Below are 18,815 nucleotides of genomic sequence, written 5' to 3'. Positions count from 1 at the left end.
GTTGGATTGTTCGCCGAATCGGATCGCGTGCAGTGTAGAGGAGCTAGATTTGTAAAACTTCGTTTTGACTAACTTAGTAGCGTATCCAAAATATGAGAGTAGCCAGGCTGGGAATCTTTCCCGGAGCCCAAGTTAAATTACAGATTAAATCTCTTCATGAATTGGAAAAATGTCTCTTTAGTAATGATGTTGAAAATGTATTATTATTACCGGGAATCGAGATGGTGCGGGGGCTATCGGACTTGCTTCCCACCCTGAGGGCCCGGGTTCAAATCCCGGCGGTGTTGAATATTTTTCAGTGGTATCTCGATCCCCTACTTGAGGTACTTTGTGGTGGGCACTTTGAGTGAGTACGCCGTCCGTCGGATGGGACGTTAAGCTGCGGACTCCTTGGCGCCTTTCGTAAAGAGTAGGCTAATGCCGACGTCGGGTTTCTCTCCACCCTTCATCCTTTCCTATCCATCCCCTATGGCGCGACTGACCTCAGCTGTCGGTCGCCTCCCCTAAATACCACCAATGTATTATTACCCTCATCATACTACGGCAGGAGAGATCGTGTCAATAAAATTAGAGAGATGAAGTGTAGATTAGATAGATTTAAGATGCCGTTTTTTCCACGAACGATTAGAGATCATAATAACACTGTCCGCCCACGGTAGGGTTATATTCGGGTCAAAATTAGTCTGGTGTGTATTCACCCCCTGCCACACACCCTAGCGGTGGCTTTCAGTGTACTAAAATAATTAAATACTAGTATAATCTCCAATTTCAATGTTCTCAGGTACCTGTTTTTCATTCGATTCTCCTCGATACTGGCTCTGTATCCTTGTAAGCTCGATGAACCTACCTGCTAATTTTGTTGGAAGTCTTTTGAGTCGAAGCTCTGAACTCAAAGCTACGTACGCTCGAGAGCGGTGCCCATGCCCTGTCCGCGTCTTCAGCCAGAGCGTTTTCCATCGAAAGTTGTTGGCTGACCTCGATCTTCCTTGACCGTCGAGGCTATAACGTGAAGGCTTCTGAGCGAGCCGGCCAGCTGTTCTTTCTTGCCCTCTTGACTCGTCGCCATCCCCCCTCCTCCCCCTACCGTTAATGCATGTAAAGAGCCATCGTCCCTTAGTTGCCCACTGTTATTCAATTTTTTTTTCATCGTCTTGGTAGGGGCCTGCTTGAAGATTTGCCGTCTCCTCAGTTCCCACCACTTTCGCCAGTTGCGCTCTCAGCATCTCTCTCTCTCTCTTTTTTCTCTCCCCTCTCCCGTCCTGTCCTCATCCCACGTCTTCCTGGAGAGTGGGGGCGTGGGTTGGAAGGGTGGAGAGACCGCCTTTCCAGGCGCTTTCGCGTCGGTGGTCGCACCCGCTCGCCGTCCCTTTTGGTGGAAGCCCTCGTCGGCGCTCTCTCTCCCCCCCCTCTGCCTCGTCGTCAGCAACTTTGCCTCGAGTCGAGATACAAGGTGGGTTCAGTGACGTGACGTAGTCAGAATTGGGAAGGGGGAGACTGTTTCCTATCCTCCCCTCTCCACCGTCCCTCACAAATAGTTAGCTATGCATAAGCAAATGTTTGGGGTAAAATGATTCAACTCAATTGCTTTGAGTCCAGTGACTTTGCGTCGTTGGGTGTAGTTGACCATATTTCTCACTTCAATGTTGATATTGGAGCGGCAATTCTGTTTACATGGCAAACTTGTTTTCATTGTAGTGAGTATCATCGCCACAATGAAACATGGCACCCCGCGCGTCGGAACGAAACGTGACACACTGCTCTTCAATAAACCTTTGTTTAATTCATCGTACTTCCTTCATCCCGTCCAGCTTGCCTATTCTCTCTTTTCCTCTCACTTCCTCGCGTGTCTAATACGAGGGTCATCCGGAAAGTAGTACCCGTTCGTGAAATAAAGACACAAAAGTAAATATTAACAAACATAAAAAATTTTATTTGAAAGAGGATACTTTAAACTACTTCTCAACATAATCTCCAAGCAAATTAAGGCATTTGTCATAACGTGTGACAAGTTTCTGTATTCCTGCTGCATAGTCCTTCGCCGCCAGCTCATTGAGATACGCGAGGGACCCATCTTGCACAAATTTTTGCATAATGCAGATGGTGTTTAACAATTTCATGAACAATTGTTCGAGAAACATTGGGAAAATGCTCACAGATGTCATCAATTGTGACGCGCCGATCGTTCCTCACGAATTCGTCAACTGAGCTCACCAGTTGGTCTGTAATGACAGACGGTCTCTCCGAACGCTCATCGTCGTGTGTGTTCCCCCTCCCCATGTTGAAGTTGCGACACCACCGCCGAACAGACGACTCGTCCATTACATTGTCTCCATACACCTCCTTTAATTGGCGATGAATATCACACGGGCGAACGTTTCTTGCATTGAGGAATTTAATCACTGCCCTCACTTCACAACTGGCGGCGTTCTCAATTTTTTTAAACATTGTAAACAATCACAGAAACAACACAGGCAATGCTAGCGTCACGCAACTTGGCTCAGAGAAGGCAGACAAGCCACTGAAGCTATCTGACCTCGTCCAGCGGCTACTCGCGTCGTCAGCACTTCATGCGGCACGAACGGGTACTACTTTCCGGATGACCCTCGTATATATAAATGGTTTATATATATATACATATATATATATACACACATATATATTATATGTTTATATATATATATATATATATATATATATATATATATATATAAACCATAAACACAGTAATCAACCCGAAGGTCGGTTTGGTAGGTGATGGTAAAGTTCACCCATTACTAAGCCCGACGGCGTGTGATATTCACACATCAGGGTAGGGGGGCCAGTTCCTTTCCCTGTACCGGTTATGGTTTCCCAGGAAGATCTGGTACCCGAAAAATCACAAAGCTTGGGTGGAGCTGCAGGTGCCCAGAGTGCCATGCCCGGGACTCGAACCCGGGACCCTCCGGTCAGGAGTCCAACGCTCTACCCTCTGGACTACCGCGACCCACATATATAAATATATATATATATATATATATATATATATATATATATATATATATATATATATATGCCATCAAATGCGTTCACATTATGAAAGCTTCCTTGCCTAACGCTTTTCTTCTTGTATATACTACATAAGCATAATAAATATTAACGGTTGGGTTTTTGTGCTCCTGTTATCTATACAATGGAGAAATTCTACCGAGTAACGTCGAAAACAGTGTCATAAGGCAATCCTCCTTATTTCCGTACTGCTTCGACCTCCTCCATCCAAAAAAGGATATAGAGCGGAGATTGCTGGAGCATCATCCCGGCATGCCGAGATCTTTGGTTTAAGTCCCGGCAAGGAGAATTTTCTCTGCTCGGAACCTGCACTCTTCCACCCTCCCCACTAAACTTGTATCATTCCTTTGCGTGTTTCTTTCCTTTTTCCTGAATATTTATTTGTGTGACTATTTTTTCGCTGTTTGGTTGGTTTTAGTCATTGAATATTTGAGTCAGTAAAGGAATTAGTAAAATGATTGCTTAAAGAACACACATGGTCGATGGACATTTGGGGGACCCGGAAGATAAGAAGATTCCGTGAGTTTCTACATCTACATCTACTTAATACCCCGCAAGCCGCCGCAAGGGCGTGTGGCGGGGGGTGTTAGGACACCACCCGTAATTTAGAAAAGAAAGAGAAAAAAAACCGCATGCAATAACCACAAAATCATATATATAAAAAAAAAACTTGGCATAAATTCATGCATGAACACTTACACCCCACACTCAATCTACACCTTACATACACATGCACCTGAAAGTATACCTAACATCTCTATGGTGTTTAATTTTGTTCCGACTTGTAAATTCAACGTTTTTAATATTTCTAAAGTGACTTCGGTTTCTTACTATTATGATTTCTGATTGTTCGGGGAAAGAATGAGTATTTGTACCTATCTGTCCTGGAATCTATCTCCCTTAGTTTATCTTTGTGGTCTGATCTAGTCTGGTCTGAGTTTCATGATATAACATTTTATAATTATCAAAACGTTGCCATCTCTATCTATTTTATTCGAAACGTGGTTTTTAAACTTGAAATATTCGTGCAGGCGAATGATGAGCGAGGACCGCGTAGAGTTATCTGAAGTTGTTAAAGACATAATATATGTACACGGACGGATGAATGGTAGATGAGATAACCAACGTAAAATCATGTAGATTTATAGTAGAACGGATAGATTTAAAATGTCGCGTTTTCCTTGTGCCTTTATAGATCATTATAGACATGACAGCAATCGCGTAGGAGATAATTAACATTGGCAGTGTTCATATTTTTTCTCGATTTTTTCATTTAACAGACCCATCTTTCTTCCAATTCCACAGCATGAATTGAATATGCAAATCCTGTTTTTGAATACTGTAGTATGTAAGTACTTTCTTTCGTGTGATCAGCATTTTTCGAGTGGATGGTGAAACTAATATTTGTGGAGAGGTACCAGATTGAGATTGGGCATGCACCGCTGGTGACCTGGCAACCCCCGCCACTCACCCTTGCGGCGGCTCACGGGGTATTGTGAAAGATGATCGAGGCGGACAGATACCTGCGGGGGTGCTAATGGAAGATCTCGATCAGGCTTCTTCGAGGTCGATTTGGAGAAAACTCGCCGTTCATTGGCTAAATAATTGGATTTAGTGGCTTTTCTGTGGAGTTGAAAATGTATTTTTAAATGCTGCTCGTTGTTTCGAGTCGGCTATCGTATGTGGAACGAATGGATAAAAGTACAGGGGGTAGAAATAGGTAGGTTGGAGTAGAAATGCGTATGCCTTTCATCTCGTGTTAGTTGCACTTCCGTGCACACCGTTCTCGCGTTAAGCGATTTGCGCTGCATTAAATGGCTTTGGGATGTGGATAATTGTGATGGAGAGAGGAGAAGATTCAGAGGGAGGCGTAGGAGAAGCAGGAAAAAATAGTGGAGCAGGGATGTAGGGAAGTTTAGAAAAAATGGTCAATAGTAATAATGTACGGAGTCGTTACCCTGGTTTAATGCCGCGTTGGGCCGGGATTAGAGAAGTGCAGCGTTAGTTAGCGTGAATGTTCATTTAAAAAAATCTTATTTGACGGACGGATGGACCCCTTGTTAATAATTAGTCTCGCGCTTCCCACGAGTTTTCGTCCTAATCAGAAAAGGATGAGTGGTTCCGCGTATTCTGACAAAAAAAACGTCTCGGCTTAAGCGTTGGTGGATTTACTCAGCTTCGGTCCTTTTGGAAAAAAAATGAATAAATAAAAAGCAACGGCGGCCTTTTCCACTGGTCAGTTCTCGTAGTTTTAACGTCGTCCGCCTAAGCCGCGCGCGTGGCGATTCTAATACCGCCTCGGGAAAGCGGTTAATCCTGCCGGGAGGGTTTTAAAAGTTGGGACAAATGGCGAATGGGTCCCCTTCCACAGCTGCGACGAGTTCGCCCGGCGGTTAAGCCAGGCATCAACTCCAGGGAGAGAGGGAGGCGCGCAGAGGGTGTGTGTGTATTTTTGCGTAAAAAAATTGTCCACAAATGACGTCACGCACTTCTCTGTGTAGAGATTGGGTGAGAATAAGTTACACCATACCAGGTTTGACAATATTAACTTGGAGGGAAGGGTGTTTAATGCCCACGGCGGAAGAAAATCCTCCATCCTGCTTAAATTGCCCTAAATGTTTCTCGATTTAGGGATGGTGTCGCAGGGGTTGTTGACTTTCAAGGTATCTCTCCCGTCGCAATAGGTTCAAATACAATAAAAGGATTCACAGAGGAGTTCAGGCTTCGTACTACTTGATTGTTTTCAAGTATATTTAGTAATACATCGCGGTTAATATGGGTGACGCATTTACGCAAGATATCTTGCAAATGTGTCAAAATCGAAGGGATTAATTATATATAACGTACCGATCCTGGGGTTCCTCCACAAAGCCGAAGTTGTGACGCCACGGGATAGACACTTTTCCGATTCTTGCGCATTAAAATTCATGATTCGCAGAGGGCATTAACTGCAAAACTTCTTAATTTTAGAGGCTTTGATTTATATCCCTTTGACTTATATTTCCATTTGCAAGATTTTGATTTATTCTTGAATCTGAGCCCTTAGGCCCGTCGTATCGGTGGCAGAGAAACACAAATCAGACGTTATTAGTTCATCGTTTGGGCCCGTTCATTACGCCTGCAATTCAATTTTCTCGTCCCTACGCCAACGGTCTCTGGCAAACGATCTCACCGCACGACAACGCGCTGGATATCATCCTGGACCACGCATTCAGTGGAATGCGATGCGTCGGAAGGAAGTTGGTGCGATGTGAATGCTCTGAATCAAAAAGCTGCGGGAGAAGTGGGAGCTTGATAAAACATGTAAATCGACTCGAATGTCTTGAGTCTAACGGACAGCTTTTCCGCGAATTTCGACCCTCGAGAAGTTTTTGTATTCTGTATCTCGTCTTCTGCGACGCGCTTTGATAAGATAATCCCTAAAATAGTCCTGTGAAATTACTCGAAATTAGAACCGTTTATTTTCATTATTATAGATCAATATGCCCTTATTATAAGATTTGATTCCATCTCTTCTATAAATTAATTTTCGGTTTTCCGTAAATTTCTTTTTCCTCGGTGTAAGTACGCGCCAAAAACGTCCGTTCCTTAGTTAAAAGGGCACATGAAATATTTTATCTGAGCGAGGCTTTTTGATTAAGGGGCCAGTGCCACCGAATCATTATGCCATTGCCTTTTGAGTGTTTTAACGAGGTCGACTGTGACTAGTGAAAATTATGGTCTGAATGGTCGACATGATTTTGTTAGTATTATTATGTCACCGCGTCTAAATTAGAGGAGACTGGGCGTTTCCCCTGTTTATATTGCGTCAGTCTCAAAGTTGACCCCGCATTTGCACAACACTTTCTGGACTCCCCGGGTTGGAGCGGGCATAGTTCATAATCTGCCGTAATTGCATTTTAAGTGAGTCTTGTGTGGACTCGGCAGAGAGATAGTTGATGGTTTTTTTGTGGCTGTCATACTAGGTGAGCTTAGGAAATAAAAGAATATGTCCACGTGAATCAATACAGATAATGGTTACGAGTTCGTTTGTTTCCTGTGTCGTACACTTTCACTCCCTCTCGTCTTTCCCCTTCTCTGCAGGCCCTGAAAAAAATTTGGTATTACAAGAAGTAAGTTGGGTTGCTGAGGGAAGCTGACACTCATCTGACTAATTTCCATTAAGCTGCCTTGTCCTTGCGTACTATGCATATATAAGTGGGTCGCAGTAGTACAGGGGGTAAAACGTTGGACTACTGTTCAGATACATTTAAGAAAGTTTAAGCTTGTGTTCGCCTTTTATATGTGTTCCTATCCATTTTCCTTATATCTATTTCCATTTGAATGCGGTATGCTTAATTTAAACGGAGAAGCGAGATAGCGCTAGCGAATAAAAGCACAGAGAAACGCATCAAAATGAATCTCATACGCATTCCGAATTTGCGGTGGCCAAACCACCTTCCTCTGGGAAAGAAGGAGCTGACTTGTCAGTTTATTTTGTATGTGTTTCTTTGTGTTTTTGTTCGCTAGGGCTATCTCGCTTCTCTATTTAAATTATTATTTACATCCAATATATATATATATATATATACACATATATATACACATATATATATATATATATATATATATATATATATATATATATATATATATATATATATATATATATATGGGTCACAGTGGTCCAGTGGGTAGAGCGTTGGACTACTGATCAGAGGGTCCCGGGTTCGATGCCCGGGCAAGGCACTCTGGGCACCTGCAGCTCCACCCAAGCTTAAGTGATTTTTCGGGTACCAGGTCTTCCTGGGATACCATAATCGGCACAGGGAAAGGAACTGGCCCCCCTACCCTGATGTGTGAATTTTCACACGCCGTATAGGGCTTAGTACTGGGTGAACTCTACCATCACCTATTAAACCGACCTTCGGGTTGATTACTGTGTTTATGGTTATATATATTTATTTATTTATGGTTATATATATATATATATATACAGGTATATATATATATATATATATATATATATATATATTTATATAACCAAAATTCACTCAACACATGCCCTCTTCATCAGTTTATTCGATAAATAACTGAATATGTCGGTAATCATTGTCAAGGAAGCTGCTCCTTGATACCTGGGCTTGGCCTACTAATGGTGGCATTACCCTTGCTGCCACTGGAGTAACCTGAAAGACATCCATTCATGCCCCATTTGCATTACAAGTAACCAAAATGCCGTTTTTAAAGAACGGCATTTTATATAGGAAACTTTAAAATTAACCATTGATGTATGCTTTCGTTTTCTTCATTCCCGTGATGGTGTTAGATCTATTTCTCTAAAATAAAATCTTTATTGATATTGGTTCGAGGTCCTTGCAGCCGAATCCGCGGCTCGTACACCTCTCCACAATCACATGCTTGCTATTCCGATCCTCAGATTTATGACGTTCTCTCTATTCGGGAGTGAGTTTTTGTCACCACGTGCACCTATTTACACCTATTGATTCGATGATTCGAATTTCATCCATTCTCTCTCCCAAACCGGCATGTAGCGCGCTTCTTTCAGCCTCCTCTGTAACTGGTGCGTGCAATCAACATCCTTCCACGAGTGCTAATTTCTCATCATCGTGTCTCTCTCTCTATCCTATTTTCATCGCATGCCCACCTCAAGTGAACCCATCAGATGAAATCTACATTTATGCTAATGCCTGACATATCTAATTTCCTCTGCCATGCGATGACGGGCGAATAAGTTCTCCTTCATGCTCTGCTGTTTTTTCCTGATTTAGATTAACGTTCACAGTTTTTACATGCCCCAACATGTTACCAACAAAAGATAGCAGAAGTGACTGCCACGTCGAAGAATTTTCGAGGAAATCATTTTCTCGTGCGGTGCTTAGGAATAATGCAACGAGTTGAACCAAGTTAGCTGTGGCGAGTTGAATTTCTGCATTTTCATACCCCAGTTTCGTTCTCTACTTCCGAACTAAACGATGGGAAACGTGTTGGATCGGTATAAGTTTTATGCAATTGCTGTAATTGAAGAGGATTTGCTCGCAGAATTGGCTTCATGTTGGCGAGTTGTGATTGGTTGGGGAATGCACTGGCGTCGCTCGTAACTCGTCTCTGTTAATCCATCCGTCGAAATCCGATGTCTCTCTTCGGTGATCAATTGCTTCGATCAGGGCTGGTCAATCGTAGTTTTACCGACGTGATAGAGGCAAACTGATTTGAGTGGTGGCCTGTGATTGGCCAGATCGCCCTGTGATTAACCCTACAGCGGTGCGAGTTCACCTCCCCAGAAGCTCGCATGTATTCGGTCCACGATTCGGTCGCAATCCGTTCGACCGGAGGACTTCGCGCGTCTTAATGTGGGTAAAGGGGATAGTAGTAGTATTTAGGGGAGGCGACCGACAGCTGAGGTCATTTGCGCCATAGGGGATGGACAGGAAAGGATGAAGGGTGGAGAGAAACCCGGCGTCGGCATTAGTCTACTCTTTACGAAAGGCGCCAAGGAGTCCACAGCTTAACGTCCCATCCGACGGACGGCGTACTCACTCATAGTGCTCTCCACGAAGCACCTTAAGTAGGGATCGAGATACCTCTGAAAATATTCAACACCGCTGGTATTCTGGAATCATATGTGCATGGTGACAAGAGGTGAGGGAAGGAATCGTCTTCGGATGGGAATGAAATTATATTATAACGGGGGACTCGTTGAGTGCACACGCACGTGGAAGCAAAAATAATTGGAAAAGGTGTTTTGAATGTTTATTTGGGTAGTCAAAGATGAGAACAGAGAGAAATCGAACAAGGAATCCGGCTGGAGACAAAAACTCAAGGAATCTTGGGAGAAATCCGAGATGAGGAAAATATGTTGGGTGAAATCTTGGTGTTTTGTTGGAAGAGTTAGGAAAATTGGGTGCGAGCCGTTGAAGAATGTGATTTGCGGGGTAGGTTGATTGAGCGAGGCAGGGCGATGAATAGATACGATCCTAGTGATAGGTGTTTATACGAGAAGGGAGATAGAGGGAGCCTGAAACTGGTGAGTGTCTCATTATGTTGACAGTTCTTAGATGGCTTACTGACTTAGGCGGCTTAGACGTTTAACAATCATGAGGAGGGTCTCGAATCTTACGATTTCTCTTCCGAGCTCCTTATTCTCCTCTCAGAGTTCATTACACCGATTAATGGTCTCCTCAGGGTCGTCAATTAGTCTCTTTGGTGAAAGGTCTCAGTGGAGAATTTCTATTAAACAACGAGCTCAAAGGGAGGTTCAAGGCCTTGCGCCAGAAATTGGATTCTGAAGGTATATTCTACGAAAATATTTCCCTTTGACGCATTTCGCTTGGATATCGAAGCCTGTGATAAAGAGAGGAGATTTTTGTGTGGGCGGGGCAGAGGAAGGAGTAGAGAATAATATTTTTTGAAGATGTGAATGAAGGTAAGAACGTGTATGGATTTTTAAATTCTTTGTAATGTTGAGATGCTTGTTCTCGCTCCGATACCTCCACAATAAATCGTTTGTTGATTGTTCTTACCGGCATATAATTCCGCTGTTTTTAGGGGAACGCTAACTTGCCTAAAATACTTTTTTATTGCAAAATATTCATTAACTCTGATTGAAGTTATTTATCTCTTTCGGTGAATTTATAGTTGTTGGCTTTCACTCATGAAAAATGAGTTATGTAATTATTGATGAGTAAATATTAGAAATGAGTAATTGTTGAAGTAATTAGTAAGAATGGTGATAAATCAACCGGTGTTGCTCCATAGCTTTTGGTGGCCAAAGTTATAAGTAATACTCATCAAAGAGAGGTTTTTCGGACGTGAAAGACCCTCGTCAACGACGTGCGATTCAAGCCGGGCAGTTGGATCGCTTGGGACCGACGTTTACATCCAAGTCGTGTTTCGCGATATTTCTTGTCAGTGTTTCATTGTATCGCGCGTGTAAGGGGTTCAAAACATTCCGCCCTAATGATTTTCCCTTCTCCCCCCGTCCGGCGTTATTCCCTGCGGATTCCTTCCATCGCCTTCTCTCCTTCGGGATGTTGTCGTAGTCAATAAAATACTCTCTGTCTCCGGGGAATGCCATTCTTCTGGATATATCGCCCCTTCAACGAATGGTGAAAGGGGTTGGAAATGTCTCCTCGCGATCTCGAAAACTCACAAGAAATAGAGCTGGAGCGGCTTCGCGTCCAATTATGTAGGAAAGCGACGCCAGAAAAAAAAGACGACTTGGTGGCTCGCTGGATGTATTCTTTCGCATGCTGACCGCGTTCCGTTTGGACCAGAGAAGCTTTCCCCGTGACGAAAATGCCAAGAGTTCGACCCATGTTGGGAGTGGAAGCGAGTGACCTTCTTTGTGCAGTGCAAAATATTTTTACGCTTGTGATTTGCCTGATTCCGCCTTCCCCACCTCTACTGTGTTCGTCCTTTATGTGTTCCTGTCCCTTCTCCTTGTATCTATTTCTACGTGAATGAATATTTGTTCGCCGTTTGGCGGGATTTCATGTTTGAATGTGTGTATATGTGTGTGTGTGTGTATATATATATATATATATATATATATATATATATATATATATATATATATATATATATATATCCTTATACAGTGAGTGTTCGATTCACTCAGGGTTGCTAGCGTTGATGAGTGAATAGGAAACTCAGCATGTTAGATATATTAAAAAAAAAGGTTATGCGATTTTCCAGGAAGAAAAAGGCTAAGATAAACATTAACGTAGGAGGGCAAAAACTAAAGCAGGTAAAACAGTTTACGTATCTCGGAAATGCTTTTGACAAACACGGCCAAAGTAGTCGGGGCGTAAGGAGAAGAATTGCGCTAGGCAAGGAGGCTTTCGCAAAATATTTATTTGATGGTTATGTCCATCCAAAACGTACCTTAACCGGTAGATTACTTAATAATATGTATCTGTATAGAAATATATATATATATATATATACATATATATATACATACATATATATATATATATATATATATATATATATATATAAATAGATATGTATATATATATATATGTGTGTATTATATATATATGTTTATGTGTATATATATATTCTAAAAAACTGTACCGTTGTGAGTCTGTGTATGGACAAAATTCATGCATAATAGTCGCAAAAGACGCGAATATAGACAGACAAATTACGCTCAGTTTTGACATAGCCGGAATATGAAATCTTAGGTGTTTTTTATGTGTGTATTTTGTTCATGCATGTGTGTATATTATTAATATTATATGTGCGTGTGTGTATTTTTTGTGAAGTCCTGCCAGAGGACTATGGTTTCCTTGCAGGTCTGCTAGATTCTTCTCGCGTCACTGGTGTCACTCGAATGACATCATCCATTCGCCAAGGGAACGGGGAATCATAAACGCTGACTCCCTACCCAAGACTGTGCCCTTCGATGTGGAAATAATTAAATAAAGGCGATTGAGTGCGCCCAGAAGGTCAAAATAGGCGCATCGGGTTAAATCCAGTTAAGGGCGAAGGAAACCGAGGGACAGAGAAAGAGATAGACAGACAGAGGAGTACACCTGGCAAAGGCCTGTTTTTCTTATTTTATTTAGTGTATTCCCTCCCAAACGGCCTACTGGGACTCTCCCCAAACGTTTTGGCATGTGCATTGCCTGGCGATGTGGTGATGGTGATGAATTTAGTCTCCGCAGGTTTCGTTTGACAAAAAAACAACCACAACCGCTTCCTTTAAAATCAATCAACGAGATCTTAAACTCCTGGGTTTATTTCCTGTAATTACAAGGAATATTCGTCGACCGTCATTTCTTTTCATTTTTAAGTCGGCTGGTTCTGTTGCTGAATGCATATTAGACTTAGATGAAATTTGGTGAATGTGCTCATGGAAGATTGTCGCTTTGTATCTATGTTCGAGAGGACAAAACGGTACATCGAGGGGGTGGGGATGGGAGTATTCGGGGTAGTTAATGGATATTCTAGGTTTTAAAAAGATAAAAAAAAAACTAGCTAAAGGAACCAGCTAATGCAACCTTACGGGTGGAGGCGATATTTCTGCATTAATTCCACTGTTTTTATTAAAATTTTCGCCGAGATATAATTCTTAAGTATGTCAGTTTGCGAGAAGGATATTAAAAGTTTTTAAAATCGGTGTGCCTATTATCGACCATTTTATATGCTTATAAATTCTCCTAAAAGTAATTCCTATCGCAGGTATATTCAATTTTCGCGATGGAGTTCAGCCAGTATTTCCAGTGATCGCTTAAGTATAGTCTCTACCTACGTTCCAGAAATAAACCAGGAAGATTGTATTTATTCTAAATTATTTTCTTAGATTCTTTGATGAAAAGAGGCTCACGCATTTAGCAGATGCTCCAGCCATCTTTATGAAGTGATGTTTTGAATTTGAAGTGGTCTAGTAATTAATATTCGTGGCCAAAATCGGATGCACTTAGTAAATTTCCCCGATCAGTTGTCGGAATATCGATACCACATTCTATCGCCGCTCTTCAAGGTTTCCAGCGGGGTTCGCCCTGACGTAGACCGTTCAAAATTGGGAGGATTGCATGGCGATTTAGCGCTTTCCCATGACAACCGTGTGCTATTCCCACTTTAGTTTCCATAACCTTTGGCTGCCGTGACCTCGCCTCTACCCCCTCGCGTGCCCTAAAAATGGTTTTACCTTCAAATAACAATTAATATATTTGGCTTACGCGTTTAGAGCCGTTCGTTTTTCTTCTTCAAATGTGTGGAACGTTAAATATCTTGCGTATCTCATACTCAAGGGTTCAGGAGGATCGCTGGATCTTCGAGAAATCGCATGTAACCCTTAAGTTTTATTCCCAGGGTCATTTAGAGTCATAGTCCACTTGTTTTCAAAGCTTCTGAGTTAGAGCAGTTGTCATCAGTCCTGGAAGATGTGGAAATTTGCTCCAAGGGTCCTCCGACGTAAATTTACGAACGGAACACCGGTTGCCTCGGTGATAATATCCTTCGTAATCGACGGATGAACCCTTTTGGCGCCCTCCCCCCCTCTTCCCTTCCCTCCCCCGAATCAGTTCGCTATTCCCCTGTGCGATATATGTGTGGTAGGTTCTCTTCATATTTCGCGAGTTTGCAAACTCGATCGTGGCATACGCTTGTCGCAAGCCGTTTTGCAGCCTTCTCTTGTTTTCAGCTCCGTGAGTGAACTTATCCTCTTTGTCTTTCCATCAAAAGGGAAACTGTCGAGTTGAAATCAATTCTGTGAACGCGGATGCATTTTTATTGTCAACCCACAGTCTGTGTTCGGTCACTGAATTGATTCAGTTGTCTGTCTCTCCTGTGCCTCTCTGCCCACGTAATTCGCAAGCGTCTCAGATACGCCAAAGAAGTGGGTCCAATGTCTCCAAGCGTCTTCATGAGCCGTGATGGAATATCTCCGAGAGACCGAGCCGAGATGGACCTTACGTCCAGGTACAGTCATCATCTTGGATGTCTCAAAGCAGTCTCAAAATGCCAAGGACTCCCCCTCATGAAATCATCTCATTCCGCCTGGGATCTGATGTATCCGCGTAGCAAGAAAGCGTCTCTTAGGTGTCTTTAGGCCCTATCACATGCATCCACGGGCCAAGCTTCCTTTCAAAGCGTATCGAACGATGTCTTGTATTTGAATATCGGTGAAACCGTGCGAGAATACGAACGAGACATACATTTTTAGCGGTCCCATTTTCCCGTTCGTTTGTATAAAGCTACAAATAGGAAGAGAACACGGCATGGAGACGCCATTGTTGGCAACAAAAGCGGGATTCAACGCGAAATGACTGAAGACATTGCGGCAATGGTCGATAGTGGCACGCAGATTTAATTGGACGCAGTTTTATTAAACCTTCAAGTAGAAGGCGGAATATTCTTTGTTTTACAACAGCAAATTTGAGGACTGTTGCATGGAGTTATTATCCCTTCCGAGTCACCTTATGCGAAGGCGTATCCTTTCGCGAAGTTCTTAAGAACTTGATCTTAATATCTGATCTTGTGAGAGGTCGCTACGAGGTTAGTCACTTGTGATTACAATCGAAAGTATTCTCGGACGAACTTCTCGGACTGTGCGGAAACTTGGCTCCCATGCGTGACAAGGCTTTACCAGAGGAGCATTTTATTTTCAAATTACTCAAAAAATTATTGAAATGAATTCAGATTCCCACATTAACAACTTTCAAGTTTCAGAACTGTGATGCAACTCAAGGGATAATAATTACGCGGTGGTCGGCCTTAACCTGTCGTGAAGGTGGATTCCAATGTAGGAACGGATGGATCCAAGTGATAAAAATGATGGTAGCATGTCGATTGGCGGTTTTTAAGGATTGATTTATCACTTTATGATTTAGGCGACCTTATTACGAAGACGGAGACATTAAAGACAATCCGAGCCACCATCCGTGCGAAAGTCTTTTGCAGATCTTTAGGGATGTTACAAAATACCAAAATTTGCGCCTTTCAAGTCATTTTCCCAGAAATCATAAACGGTGACAGACAAAAAATAAAAGACAAATTTACTCTTTTACAATGGAACACCGCCTTTGAAAAAAAATGGTGTCCTTTTTAAATGTGTTACTTATGGGTCACCGCAATTGCGGCAAGTGTTTTGAGATCCAGAACTTGGGTTCAACAAAGCACTCGTATTGATCATGCGTGATCAGGATTTTGGTGAAATAGGAATGTTTATGTATTAGGATGGATACAAAATGGATAATAGCTGCTTCGGAAGTTGGTACACAAGGCAGAGCGCGGGTCGTAAGGACGAAGTGGTCCCGAAGCATAATTTACCCCATTCTGACGTCAAGTTATGCCCCTGATTAGCCCTTAGGAACTGACTTACCCCTTGTGTTGTGGCGCGAGCTTCCGCCATAGTGGTCTCTATCTATCTCTCGAACTACTCTACATAATACCCCGAAAGCCGCCCCAAGGGCGTGTGGCGTACATGCAAAACTATACCCACAGTAGTATATACATTCATGAAAAAATCCTTTCATTCTACACGCATGCAATCACATATACTATCACCTAACAAATTTCACCTTAGGATGCAGTTAGAAATGTATCCAATAGCGTGCCAGCAAAAATTTGAAAATTAAGAACCGAAATTCCACTACCACATGAACATACAGCATACAGCGGTCTCCTCCTCAAAGACACAGGTAGGGAATGTGACCCAACGCTGCAGGTAGCGGGAGGGTCCCCCCCAACAGAGAGAGACGAGGGATAGAAGGGGAAACTTAAATACAGAAATGGCAGAGCAAGCAATGCTTTAAAGAGAACTACATTATTTGAAGGCATTGTAATGAGGTCATGCGGAAAGAAATGGTTTTTAGCAACAAAACACACGAGGTTAGTAAATATGCATGCAATTGATTAGAACTAATTATCCTCTAGATGGCTAGACTGAAGATGGCAAGTGGAATTTTTGCTACCTATGACCTTATAGTTGCTATCCCGTACTGTCCGTGGTAAGAAGGAGTCCTTGAATCGACGGAGCAATAGCCCTCACATTTCTACCTGCCCATTCGAGGTGGATTTAAGGGGCAGAGGTTAAAAGTTTGAGGAGACAAATAACATTTGCCCGCCTTCGGAATGAGACGAAGTGCGTATTTTGCATTCGATCAATTCGACACCCGCAGAATCTCTATCGTTCTCCCTCCATGGTATTATGCAATCCACCGCTAGGGTGTGTGGCAGGGGTTGATTACACATCAGGCTTGCGACTACAACATCGTCTTACTTATAAGCTGCAATATATAAATGAATATTATTATTATTATTAGGTAATCTACCGGTTAAGGTAGGTTTTTGGATGGACGTAATTACTAATTAAATAATTTGTGGCCCCTAGCAAAACACAACATCCTACTCTACATCAATAAATGAAAATAATAATATTATTAATGTAGATAATGATTGATGACAATTTTGGGCCAAAAGTAGTCTTGGTGCAATCACCCTCTGTCATTTATCCTAGTGGTGGCTTGCAGGGAACTATGTAAGTATAAAACAATAATTACAGGTTAGTGGTAGTAGTTTTTATAGAAGGCGACCGACAGCTAAGGTCATTTTCGCCATTAGGGTTGGATGGGAAAGGAAGGGTGGAGAGAAATCTGGCGTCGGCATTAGCCTACTCTTGTCGAAAGGTGCCAAGGGGTTCACAGTTTAACGTCCCATCCGACAGAAGTCTTATTCACTCAAAGTGCTCTCCACAAAGCACCTAAAGTAGGGATCGGAATACCCCTTCAAAATATTGGTTGTCTCCAGGATTTGAACCCGGGCCCTCTCGGTAGGGAAGCCTGTACATTAGCCGTCGCACCATCTCGATCCGCATAATTGTGCTACGATCAGTTATTCATTATGTTCGACTTCCACCACATCACGCCTGAAGCTACTCAATTTAGGCTACTTAGAATGAAAAGAGAAAAAAACTTTCACCTCCTAACGCAGCTGGATACAGTTATTCTGATCCCTAATCATTCGTGGAAAAAATTATATCTTTAATTCATCCGTTCAATACTTAATTTCTAGAATTTTATTGGCATGATTTCTTCTACCGTAGTACGATGGGGCTAATAATACAGTGTCAACATCATCGCTAAAGAGGCATCCTTACGATTAATGCTAGATATTTAAATAAGTAATTAAACCTTCGCTCCGTGAGTGTTTTTCTCAACCTACAGGTCTTCAAATAATTTTGATACGCTACTAAGTTTGCCTTAACGGTGTTTTACAAATCTATCTCCTCTACGCTGCACGCGATTTAATTCGGCAATCAATCCAAATTCATGAGGATACCGTATGGGCAGCATATTCTGAAGTCTAACCAGCGAAGGAAAGCGCTGCGCTTTATAAACCTTATCTTCACATTTTCTCAGTATTCTTCCAATTAATACTAACTTTTTGTTAGCTTGTTCACATACTCCCCGTGTATGTTTCACCCAGGAGAAGTCGTGAGTGAAGGCAACACCTATGTTTTTAATCGTGAACATTTTCTATTTCGGCATTCCTGATGCAGTAGGCGTTCGGAGGGGACCACTACTATTCCAAAAATTCGTGACTACACACTTTTTAAAGTTAAATGGTAATCACCAAGTGTCGCACCAGCGTTTTACAGAATTAAGGTCATCTGCTAAAGCTACTTAATCCTCAGGATTACGGATATCTCTGTATACCACTGCATCGCTGGCAAATAAAATATCTTGCTATTAACCACAGAGGCAATGTCGTTAACGTAAAGAAGGAATAAAAGAGGTCCGATAACACTTCCCAGGGAAAACCAGAGGTGATCTCTACTGTATTAGAACTACGAGATGTACTCGTAACACCGCCAATGGCTATTATTTGTACTCGGCCATTCACAAAGTCTTTTATCCAGCCCAGGCCGCACGAGTTGGACGTAACTGTGCGCAAGACTGGTCCGTCTGATTCTTCCTCCTTCTCTCTGAGGGAGTTGGGTATGCCTTCTGAGTCGGTTATCCCCGGATGTCCAAGAAAGTGCACAGAAGCAATACTGAAAAGTTTAATTCATTGGAAGTTACCGAATCATAAATGTGTCAAAGGTGGTCGTTCCGTAATCCTGTCTTAAGGAATGAATGTATAAAGGGCGTTTTTCGGATAATTTTCATAACTGATTTAAATGTATATAATTTCAGTATAAGCTTATTTCGCGTCGCTAAAGGAAAAAGGCTTCTCGATTCAAATGCTTGGCATTTGTGGATGCTCATCTTAGTTCAAATTTGGAACTATCTATTGACTTATTAAATGCCAAAGAT

At 42.3% G+C, this 18,815-nt stretch overlaps 1 protein-coding gene across 1 annotated transcript in view; it reads left to right on the top strand.

Moving 5' to 3' along the window:
* The window catches only part of Evi5 (ecotropic viral integration site 5), a 294,495-nt gene that overhangs the window by 10,550 nt on the left and 265,130 nt on the right, over positions 1–18,815 (top strand). The gene's annotated exons all lie outside the window — the stretch shown is intronic.

This window comes from Hetaerina americana, unplaced genomic scaffold (genome assembly GCF_022747635.1).
Source record: "Hetaerina americana unplaced genomic scaffold, ioHetAmer1.1.p SCAF_3, whole genome shotgun sequence".
NCBI lineage: Eukaryota > Metazoa > Arthropoda > Insecta > Odonata > Calopterygidae > Hetaerina > Hetaerina americana.
Note: the sequence above shows the minus strand (reverse complement) of the source record. Positions and strands in the feature narration are given on the sequence as shown.